General features: G+C 47.4%; 1 pseudogene; it reads left to right on the top strand.

Annotated features, from left to right (window-relative positions):
• Positions 1-299: 299 nt before the first annotated feature.
• Positions 300-420, top strand: LOC136642921 (5S ribosomal RNA; annotated as a pseudogene).
• Positions 421-11,878: the final 11,458 nt, after the last annotated feature.

Raw genomic sequence — 11,878 nt, 5'->3', positions numbered from 1 at the left:
CTCATAAGGAAGGTGCCCTAGCGAAAGAAGGCAAGGAACAGGCTCCTGATCTCGGAGCTTCACCTGGCCTCCCCTCTTTTGGCTAATCCAGCAATCCCACATTTTTTACCATGGACAAAAATCTCATTCAAGATCAACTTCAGGGGCAACTGGTTCTGCCCGTTTGCCACTGAAGTCCATGATGCACAGGTTGATTGGCCTGTGCTGTGACATCATGAATCAACCTTGCCACCTTTCTGTCCAGAACAGTTTGTCACTTTCATTACTTTTTTTTTAAGCAAAGTGCCAAATAAGCTTTTAATTGCATAAATGTTACCCTGCACATGCCCAATCTCGTCTGATCTTGGAAGCTAAGCAGGGTCAGGCCTGGTTAGTACTTGGATGGGAGACCGCCTGGGAACATAACAGGTGCTGTAGGCTTATACCATAGTCTTTCGAGACTGAAGGTTGCCAACCATTTTTGCATAAATGTACAGTGCTTCAAGCAACTTTTTTTTTTTTTAAAGAAAGCAGACAGCACACCTGAAGCAAGAAGAGAGAAGTCAAACTGTCAACAACATGATCATTGGAATGAATGCCAAAAAGACATCTGTCAACTACAGCGTGAAATTGAGGGAAAGTCAGGCTTGTCCTTCAGGAGGAAAAAAAAATGTGCTGACCAGGGCTAACCAAAGACCTCCTGGCACCTGAGGCAGTCTGCCAAATGCAGCCTCCCTTACCTGAGGCCATGTGAGCCAGCCTCTGCTCCTCCCATTCCTTAGACTGGAAAAGAGAGGAATGTAGAGGAAGAGCAACTGTAGAAGGAGGTGGGGAGTTCACCCCCTTCTACAGTTCACTTCTCCAACCCCGTAACCCACAACTCTCCTCTCCTCCATATTCCTTCTTATGCTCCGTCTCCCTCTTCTTATTCCAATCCAAGGAGTGGGAAGAAGAGGAAGAGCAGTGGAGGACAGCCGATAAACAGAGGTGACTGCCCTCTGTCATAAGAACATAAGCCCCACTGGATCAGGCCATAGGCCCATCTAGTCCAGCTTCCTGTATCCCACAGCGGCCCACCAAATGCCCCAGGGAGCACACCAGATAACAAGAGACCTTATCCTGGTGCCCTCCCTTGCATCTGGCATTCTGACATAACCCATTTCTAAAATCAGGAGGTTGTGCATACACATCATGGCTTGTACCCCATAATGGATTTTTCCTCCAGAAACTTGTCCAATCCCCTTTTAAAGGCGTCCAGGCTAGACGCCATCACCACATCCTGTGGAAAGGAGTTCCACAGACCAACCACATGCTGAGTAAAGAAATATTTTCTTTTGTCTGTTCTAACTCTCCCAACACTCAATTTTAGTGGATGCCCCCTGGTTCTGGTGTTATGTGAGAGTGTAAAGAGCATCTCCCTATCCACCCTGTCCATCCCCTGCATAATTTTGTATGTCTCAATCATGTCCCCCCTCAGGCATCTCTTTTCTAGGCTGAAGAGGCCCAAACACTGTAGCTTTTCCTCATAAGGAAGGTGCCCCAGCCCCGTAATCATCTTAGTCGCTCTCTTTTGCACCTTTTCCATTTCCACTATGTCTTTTTTGAGATAAAGTGTCCAGCCACTGACTGAGGCAATTGCCTCGGTTGTCCTTATAGATGGGCCGACTCCTCTTTTAAGACACCCAGAGCGCAATCCTAACCCACTTTTCAGCACCAACATAAGGGCAATGCAGCTCCTAGGTAAGGAAACAAACATTCCCTTACTTTGAGGAGACCTCTGTAAGTGCTCCCCCCCCCAACTGCAGGATGCAGCAAACGTCCCGTTGGCACAGCTATGCTAGTGCTGGAAAGTGGGTTCGGATTTAGGCCCCTGTCATAAACTTGGGTCTCACTCCCAGGGTTTTGGGTGCTCAGAGTTGTTGGTTCTGAACCCTAGAGCTCTCAAAGATCCCTGGTCAGTAGTACTGCCACCACCCTGTAAGAGCCAGTGCCTCAGTCCAGGGAAACCAAGACCCTTTAGGCTTAACTATATCCCTTGTAGGCACTGAGCACTTTCTTTACTTAAAGTCTCAGTCCTCAAGTTTCTAGTCCACAATGAGGATTTTTGGTAGCTTGCTGAACGGCTAGGCAGGATTCTGAACCTTTGTCCCCAACAGACAATGAACCAACATGGTAAAAAGATTTTCTACTTTATTAAATACATAAGGTTACAAAAAGATTACAAAAGGCAGCAAATGCTAGAGGCATAAAAACTTCTAGGAAATATCAGCATAAAACAACAAAGCTAACTTGCTAACTCTATTATTCTCTAACCCTCACCTGGGTCAGCTTCTTTTGTAGATCCTCAGGCCAGTTACCTATGGCCACATGGTCCTGGTGGGGCAGGATGTGCACCCACCACCTCTCTCACCCAGAGACCAGGAACAAAGACCCTGTCCTCCGGAAGTCTGGAAGCTCCCCCTCTCAGCTCTTCCCTCCTCCTTGGAGATCTACAGCTGCATTCCATCCTTGATGGGTGTCTTTCTGGCTCCTAGGTGCTACATAATCACCATCCATTGAGATGTAAATCCTAGCAGCCAGGAAATGCAAGCCACTTCTGTGTTACTGTTTTAGCTTGGTTCAGGCCTTGCAGTGCTACTAGGCCTGAACTGTACATATCCATGACAGCCCCACATCACAATTCTGTGTGTGTCTGCACAGAAGCATGTTCCACGAAGGTCAATGGGACTTTCTCCCAGGTAAGTATGCACAGGATTGTAGTGTGTCTCGAATTAGGGCTGACTATATTGTGTCAGACCCCTTCACGGGACAAGCAGTCCAGCACTCCCACAGCACTGTGGGAAGCAGACATAAAAGCCATAGAGATCTTAGGTAGCCAGTAAAGTGCATTGTTCCTAACAATTTACAGAGAGAGGATTACCATCAGCGTGAGGGGGTTGCCCATTTGAGGTCACTGATCCTGCACCCGGGCAGAGAGTCATTGCAGCATGTGTTAAATCATGGGTGTCTTTCAAAGCACATGCCTCACAGGTGTCTCCATCAGCTGAAAAGCATGCCAGCTCTCTGGAAGACCAGAATGATACAGGAAACTGCAGAGCACGATGACCCAGTGTCAACCGTTTTTGGCAGTCAGAGCTGTTTGCCAGACTGAAGCACTATACCAGGCTGAAGAAGTAACACTCAATAATACCTCTGCTAAACCACTGGTGCTGTTTTGCTACAGTGCTCTTCATTCCAGGTTGACTCTGCCACTGTAGAAAATATGAGTGGTGCATTCTGGAAAGGCAAAGACAGCCGGCTCCCATTTCCTTCAGTGGCATCTCCTTTAGTGTTGTCTCATGCAGAACTTGGCTTTGGAGGAATGGCCTGCCCATGTTGACAGAGGTACAGGTGGAAACTCAGTATCCACTGATTTGGCATCCACTGATTTGACTCACCACTGATACCGAGGTCCACCTTTCAATGCCTTGTAACAAGGAAAAAAGCACCAAAATCCCATTTCCCACATTCGTGCGGTTAATTATAATTTCATCCCACTAGATACCATTATTCCAGGGGTTCTCACACATTTAGCACCAGGATCCACTTTTTAGAATGAGAATCTGTCAGAACCCACCAGAAGTGATGTCATGACCGGAAGTGACATCATCAAGCAGGAAAAATTTTAACTATCCTAGGCTGCAATCCTACCCACACTTACCAAGGAGTAAGTCCCATTTACTATCATTGTTAAAAGAATATACATAGTAGCTTGTTAAAAGTACAGGTCAGTTACATTTCCCCAAATGCAGTCACATACCATGGGAACATCAAGTCTAATATATTAAAAATAAAATATTGAAATGAATGGGGACCCACCTGAAATTGGCTCGCAACCCACCTAGTGGGTCCCAACTCACAGTTTGAGAAACACTGCATTATTCACCCCAACTAGTGGCTGAATGCAGTACAGTGTCTAAACCAAAGCATTCTGGGGTGACAACAGAGGAGCAAGAAACCCAAAAGTGGGTCTTTAAAGCTATTTTTTCACTTATTTGGTATCCACTGATTTTTTTATTCCACTGGGGGTTCTGAAACAGAACCCCAGTGGATAATGAGGCAGAGCCTGTATTTAATATTAAATGTAATAAATATTTAATAATTACAAGAGACCAAAAGAGAGAGCTTTTGAAAGTCTGGGACACTGTTAAGGAAAACGAAACTCTTGTTTCTCTAAAAGTTTATTAAAAGCAGTAGAGAGATACTGAAAGCCAAGTACTTTAGTTCTGAGAAAAATAGATTGTCATACAAGATTGTGATCATTAAGCATCTTTGCACACATTGTATTATGAACCATGTGTGCCAACAGAAAAATTGAATCTGTGATTAGGCATTACTGTTGACCTAGAAGAGGTCCCTCCTGCTCTGAAATAATATCCTGCACAGAAGTGTTTACTAAACAAGCTATGACCAAGTAATGATTTATTGCTAACTGTGGGATAGACAAGCAGGGATAGACTGTGGGATAGACTGAGTCAGGTCCCAGTCCACAGATTCCCAGTAAGTCAGTCTGATCAATGAGAGTTGCCAAATCAGAGTCCAGAGCCAATATGCCAAGTCACAGTCCAAGGTCAGATTCCAAAGTCAATAAGCCAAACCAGTCTGACCATGGGCAGACCATTCTCCATCTTCTCTGACTGTCTGTGGGAGAGCTCTTGGGAGACTGACCAACAGAGAGGGCGGAGACCAGACTCTCCAGTCACAAGTGGTCCATGACACTTCCAATTTTTACCTCAGCGGTCCACGGGCTTCTAAAGGTTGGGAACCACTGCCTTACCTTGAGGAGGCCTCTGTGACTGCCTCCCCACCACAGGATGCAGTGCACACCCCATTGCCAAGGCTGCACCAACACTGGAAAATTGGAAAAAAACTTTTACCAATAACACAGTGTCATGGGCACAGGATCAACGAAACCCAACTCCTTCACTTGCAAAGGAACTTGATGTCCACCTGCCCAACAACAGACACATTAGTTTGCTATAAAATACTACTCCTGCTTCCACCTCTGAGAGTACATCAGAGAAGCTGCAGTATGGAGAAAGGGAACCTCCTCTGCAATCCCCTACAACTCCCATTCACCTGGGTCCCCTGAGCAGTCATTCCTCCCCGTCTGAGTCAGGAGTAAAATCTATTTTATTTAGATTTAGACAGTGGCCTTGATCCTGGTCCCCCCACCCCCTGTGCCTCTCTTTGAAACCCCTACCAAGACTTCGCAGGGGAAGGAAGGGCTGAAAGGACCAGGACTGAGCAAAGCCTTCCTGGAATAGGACTTCTCCAGCCCTAGGAACTGCATTTCCCAGCAGGCCCTGCTGTGCTCTGGGACTCTGGCCCTGGAAGAGGAGGCCTTGTGCAGGCTGGGCAAAGGAGGGAGTGGGCAGCCTGAGTGCAGTGAGGGGGTCACATGAGCAGGTGTGTGGAGGCCCCGCGAGGCCTGCAAGTGGCAGTTCTTGCCTGCGGGGAGAGGGAGAGGCGGAGGAGGCTCTGTGGCTGCACTGGGAGCCCCGCAAAAGAGGGCCTCCTGGACTCTCCTCCTGCAGCTGTGAGGGGGCCTGGCTGGACTGGCAGCCCCAGTGCCTGGCTCAGGACCTCCTGCAGCCCCCTGGGGGTTCTGACCCCCCACCCCAGAGACTGCAGCCCCCCTGCCTCACCTGGCCCTTGAACTGCCTGTTCTCCTGGGCCTGGTATTGGGGGGATTGCTGGACCCCCCAGTGTCAGTGCAGGGAGGCAAAGCTCCTCTCCAGCCCTCCTCCCAGCCAAGACTGCGGCTGCCTTCGTTGTCTGGTTAGAAAACAGCCAGAAGTCGCACAGCGGCCCACCAAATGCCCCAGGGAGCACCCCAGATAACAAGAGACCTCATCCTGGTGCCCTCCCTTGCATCTGACATAGCCAATTTCTAAAATCAGGAGGTTGCACATACACATCATGGCTTGTAACCCGTAATGGATTTTTCCTCCAGAAACTTGTCCAATCCCCTTTTAAAGGCGTCCAAGCCAGACGCCATCACCACATCCTGTGGCAAGGAGTTCCACAGACCAGCCTTCTTTTGCCATGAAGACAGATGCAAAGAACTCATTCAATTTCTCTGCCATCTCTAAGTCTCCTTTTATCTCCCCTTTCCCTCCCTCACCATCCAGAGGACGAACTGCTTTTCTGGCAGGTTTCCTGCTTCTAACATATTTGAAGAAGCTTTTATTATTTCCCTTAATGTTGCTGGCCATGCGTTCCTCATAGTCTCACTTGGCCTCCCGTATCACCTTCTTACATTTCTTTTGCCACAGTTTATGTTCCTTTTTATTCTCCTCATTAGGGCAAGACTTCCATTTGCAGAAGGAAGCTTCCTTGCCCTTTACAGCTTCTCTAACTTGGCTGGTTAGCCATGCGGGCACCCTCCTGGATTTAGTGGAGCCCTTCTTTCTTTGCGGTATACACCTCTGCTGGGCCTCTATTATTATTGTTTTAAGCAGATCTGGTTAGTACTTGGATGGGAGATTGCCTGGGAATACTGGGTGCTGTAGGCTTATACCATAGTCTTTCGAGACTGAAGGTTGCCAACCAAGCAGCCTCCTTGTTGTTTTAAGCAACCTCCCCTACATTCTCTCCCATCTTGGCACTTCTCCTTCACAGGAGTTGCTCTCTGCTCCCTTGCCCCTTTCACCTCCTTCTAGCTATTTTCCTTATGGGCTTGAATGGGCAGGGAGGGAGGTCTTAACCACCTGAACAAGCCTCCACTACAGTCACAGCAGTAGAAAGTGAAAGCAGTAGAAAGCAGTAGAAAGTGGGCAGGAGGTCTGGTCTAGAGGGTTGAGCCTCCATTTGCCTGAAGATAACATCCACAAGGTCGCCAGTTCGAGGCCACCGGCACCGTGCGACCTTGAAGCAGCTGACAAGCTGAAGCCGAGCTATTCCATCTGCTCTGAGCCTGGGAGGATGGAGGCCAGAATGTGAAACCAGATCAGAGAGAAACACCTGAATGTTGTGGTTCTTGAAAGAAAGAACCTTCTTTCATTTGTAAAAATCCCTACGGGGGTTTAAATAAGCCTGCCTATGTAAACCGCCTTGAATAAAGTCTTGAATAAAGACCAAGAAAGGCGGTATATAAATACCTGTATTATTTTATTATTATTATTTATCATGTTTCTGAAAGTGGGAAAAGTGATGGGGATTAGAATGTGTGGAAGCAGCTGCACAATGAACAACGTTCTCAGTCCTGGGTACGCTTTCCTGGGAATATGCCCTGTTGGAAGCACTGGGGCTCACTTCTGGGCTTACGTGCATAGGATTGTGGTGTCAGTTTGGAAGCTGGAATGGAAGGAAAGGATCCTCTGAGCTTCCTTTCAGGAAACGTGGGAATCTGCACTGGAACTAAAGATGGACATGCAAAGTTGAGAGGGAATGTGTGTCAAAATGTGTTTTCAGATTTCAAATGTTTTGTCCTTTCATGGACACTGGAATACAATTCTCCCTTTGGATTGCAGTCATGGCCTAGGCAGGTCCAGTGTTACTAATGGGACATTGCTTCTTTTCGTTTCAGGGTCTGATTTCATTCACAGAGATAGCTCTGTATTTCAGTAGAGAAGAGTGGGAACTGCTGACTCCATGCCAAAGACTCCTCTATGAGGCCGTCATGATGGAAAACTATGAAAATGTGATCTCTGTAGGTAAGGAGGATATTTTGATCTGAATTGATAGATGCCCTGCTTATTTAACTTATATGCAGAGTACATCATGCAAAAGGCTGGGCTGGATAAATCACAAGCTGGAGTTAAGATCACCAGGAGAAATATCAATAGCCTCAGATATGCAGGTGATACTACTCTAAAGGCAGAAAGTGAGGAGGATCTAAAGAACCTCTTGATGAGGGTGAAAGAGGAAAGTTCAAAATGTGTCTTGAAACGTAACATTAAAAAAACTAAGATCATGGCATCGGGTCCCATCAACTCATGGAAAATAGAAGGGGAAGAAATGGAAGCCGTGACAGAGTTTATCTTCTGGGGCTCCAAGATCACTGCAGACGGAGATTGCAGCCAGGAAATTAAAAGTCGCTTGCTTCTCAGGAGGAAAGCCGTGGTAAGCCTAGACAACTTAATGAAAAGCCGAGACATCACCTTGTCGACAAAAGTCCGTATACTCAAAGCTATAGTTTTCCCAGTTGTAATGTACGGCTATGAGAGCTGGACCATAAGGAAGGCTGAGCCCGAAGAATAGACGCTTCCGAATTATGGTGTTGGAGAAGACTTTTGAGAGTCCCCTGGACTGTAAGGAAATCAAATCAGTCAATCCTACAGGAAATCAACCCTGACTATTCATTGGAAGGACAGATGCTGAAGCTGAAGCTGAAACACTTTGGTCATTTCATGAGAAGGGAGGACTCTTTAGAAAAGACCCTGATGCTGGGGAAAATTGAAGGCAAAAGGAGAACAGAACAGCAGAGGATGAGATGGTTAGATAGTGTCACGGAGGCAATGAACATGAATTTGAACAAACTCCCAAAGTTAATGGTAGATGGGTGGCCTGGTGTGCTGTGGTCCATGGGGTCATAACAACATAAGAACATAAGAAGAGCCCCGCTGGATCAGGCCAAAGGCCCATCTAGTCCAACTTCCTGTACCTCACAGTGGACAACCAAATGCCCCAGGGAGCACACAAGACAACAGACACAACCTGCGTCCTGGTGCTCTCCCCTGCGTCTGGCAATCAGAGGCAGCCCGCCTCTAAAACCAAGAGCGTGCACATACCTACCATGACTTGTAACCCATAATGAACTTTTCCTCCAGAAACTTGTCCAATCCCCTCTTAAAGGCATCCAGGCAAGATGCCATCACTACTTCCTGTGGCAAGGAGTTCCACAAACTAATCACACGCTGGGTAAACAAATATTTTCTTCTGTCTGTCTACTAACATTCAACTTTCGTGGATGTCCCCTGGTTCTGGTGTTATGTGAGAGGGAAAAGAGCGTCTCTCTGTCTACTCTGTCCATCTCCTGCATGATTTTGTATGTCTTAATTATGTCCCCCCTCAGACGCCTCTTTTCTAGACTGAAGAGGCCCAAACGCTGTAGCCTTTCCTCATAGGGAAGGTGTCCCAGCCCAGTAATCATTTTGGTTGATCTCTTTTGCACCTTTTCCATCTCCACTATATCCTTTTTGAGATGCGGCGACCAGAACTGGACACAGTACTCCAGGTGTGGACTCACCATTGATTTGTACAATGGCATTACAATATTAGCTGTTTTATTCTCAATGCCTTTCCTAACGTTCCCAAGCATGGAATTAGCCCTCTTCACTGCTGCTGCACATTGAGTCAACACTTTCATCCAGCTGTCCACAAGGACCCCGAGATCTCTCTCCTGATCTGTCTCAGACAGCTCAGAACCCATTAGCATATATCTGCGGTTTTCAAACTCTCCGGGAGTTTGAAACCTGCAGTAAGTCTTTGCAGGGATGGGGGGGAGGCAGCAGGGGCAGGGGGAAGGCAGCGATGCGATCCCCAGGATCATGTCGCTCAGGGGACTGCAGGGACTGGGATGCACTCACCGGTCCCTGCAGCAGCCGTCCCTGTGTGTGGGGAGCCCTGCGTGAGCGCCTGCAGGGCACCCCAGGTCAGGGAAAGGGAGAGTGGGGCGATCTGCTCTGCCTCCGCAAAAGCAGAAGCGGAGCGCAAACTTCATCTGCAAACTTGGCCACCTCGCTGCTCAACCCTGCCTCCAGGTCATTTATGAACAGGTTGAAAAGTACAGGTCCCAGGACAGATCCTTGGGGCACTCCACTTTCCACCTCTCTCCATTGTGAAAATTGCCCATTGACACCCAATCTCTGCTTACTGGACCTCAAGCAGTTTCCATTCCAGGAGAGGACCTGCCCTCTAATTCCCTGACTGTGGAATTTTAGCAGCAGCCTTTGGTGAGGGACCGTGTGAAACGCCTTCTGAAAGTCCAGATATATAATGTCCACAGGTTCTCCTGCATCCACATGCCTGTTGACCTTTTCAAAGAATTCTAAAAGGTTTGTGAGGCAAGACTTACCCTTACAGAAGCCATGCTGACTCTCCCTCAGCAAGGCTTGTTCGTCTATGTGTTTTGAGATTCTGTCTTGGATGAGGCATTCCACCATCTTACCTGGAAAGAGACGTTAGGCTGACTGGCCTATAATTATCCGGGTCCCCTCTCTCTCCTTTTTTAAAGATTGGCGTGACATTTGCTATCCTCCAATCTTCTGGCACCATGGCCGTTTTGAGGGACAAGTTGCATATTTTAGTCAAGAGATCAGCAACTTCATTCTTCAGTTCCTTAAAAACTCTTGGGTGGATGCCATCAGGGCCCAGTGACTTATTGATCTTTAATTTATCAATGAGGTCTGAAACATCTTCTCTTTTAACCTCTATCCGACTTAATTCCTTGGTCAGGAGGGGCTGTTCGGGCAGCAGTATCTGCCCAATGTCTTCTGCTGTGAAGACAAGTCACGAAGAGTTGGATATGACTGAACGACTGAACGGCAACAACATGCCCAATTGGATTAGGCTGTTTGACAAGTAACTTCCTGTTTGCTCTGCTGTTCCTCCCCTTCCCTCTTTTTCTTGATTTGCTGTCTTGTCTTGGGATTCCCCAGCAGTCACTTTTCTCTCCCCATTCCTCTGCCATAGCAACTCCAAACTCTTTTGTTAAATTGACGTTTTGTTTTCTATATATATGTGTATGTGTGCGCCTTAGACAACGATGCCATCTTATACAGGAAGGAATAGTTGTATTTACCTAGATGACTTTTGAATAATTCTGCTGACCCATATGTGTTTGCAGTTATTAAGAGCATTATCATTTTATTTTCTTTGTACCATAATATCAATTCTATATTTTTTTTCCTCTGGGAACAATATTACCGCTCCTGTACTGGTGTTCCTGGAGGTGGGGGCAAAATGCTAGGTTTTTTTTCAGGCACAGGGACGCCTGGGTAAAGCACCCCCTCTCCCTTTTGCAGCTGCGGATGGCTCTGAAGGGAAGGGGAAGGGGCTCTTTTCACAGGCATCCTTCTGCCTGAAAATACTTAGCGTTTTGTCTCCCCTCCAGGAATGCCAGTGTGTCCCTGTCCTTGCACCTGCCAAGGCACTTAGGAGGCTATGCTATCCCACCTCCTGTGTACAGGGACACCTACACAATCAAGTGGTATACTCTCACTAATCCAACAGGGAGCACTGCTGCCCATGGGTGGACCACGAGTGGGTCATGAGACTACTTATGTCTCTCCCAAGGCAGGATTCCTGGTTGCCCGGGTGGCAGAGACACTGGGAGGCTGGTTGGAAAGGAACAGGGCAACACACGCCTGTATGGGAGACATTCCAGTATAAAGGGTTCAGATAGTGCCAGTAATGAGGTGGCAGTGGCAGGATGTAAGGCTGAAAGCTCTCTCTTCGTATCCATCTGCTGCCTGGATCCTTATCCCATTGATGAGGGGGAACTTGGAAGGGTGCAGCCATGCTTCACAAACCCCTGTTAGACACTACAGTAAGCCAAGACTCATGGACATCACACTTCCCTAACTAGCAGCATTTTCTTACTCTGATCTCTTATTGCATTTCTTTTCTTTTTTCAACAGCATCCATTTGGGACCAGAATGGAAAAAAGGAGCAGGCTCAGTCTTTAGAGCAAACAGCCCACAAAAGCGAGAAGCCCTATAAGTGCCAGGAATGTAGAATGACCTTCAATGACAATGGGGCATGTAAGCACCACCAGCAAACCCACAGAAGAGAGAAACCCTATAAGTGCCAGGAGTGTGGAGTGACCTTCATTCACAGTAGTGCACTTAAGTACCACCAGAAAACTCACACAGGGGAGAAACCCTATAAGTGCCAGGAGTGTGGAAAGGCCTTC

The sequence above is a fragment of the Tiliqua scincoides genome, chromosome 2 (genome assembly GCF_035046505.1).
Source record: "Tiliqua scincoides isolate rTilSci1 chromosome 2, rTilSci1.hap2, whole genome shotgun sequence".
NCBI lineage: Eukaryota > Metazoa > Chordata > Lepidosauria > Squamata > Scincidae > Tiliqua > Tiliqua scincoides.
The sequence above is the reverse complement of the archived record's forward strand: the minus strand, read 5'-3'. Positions and strand labels throughout refer to the sequence as shown.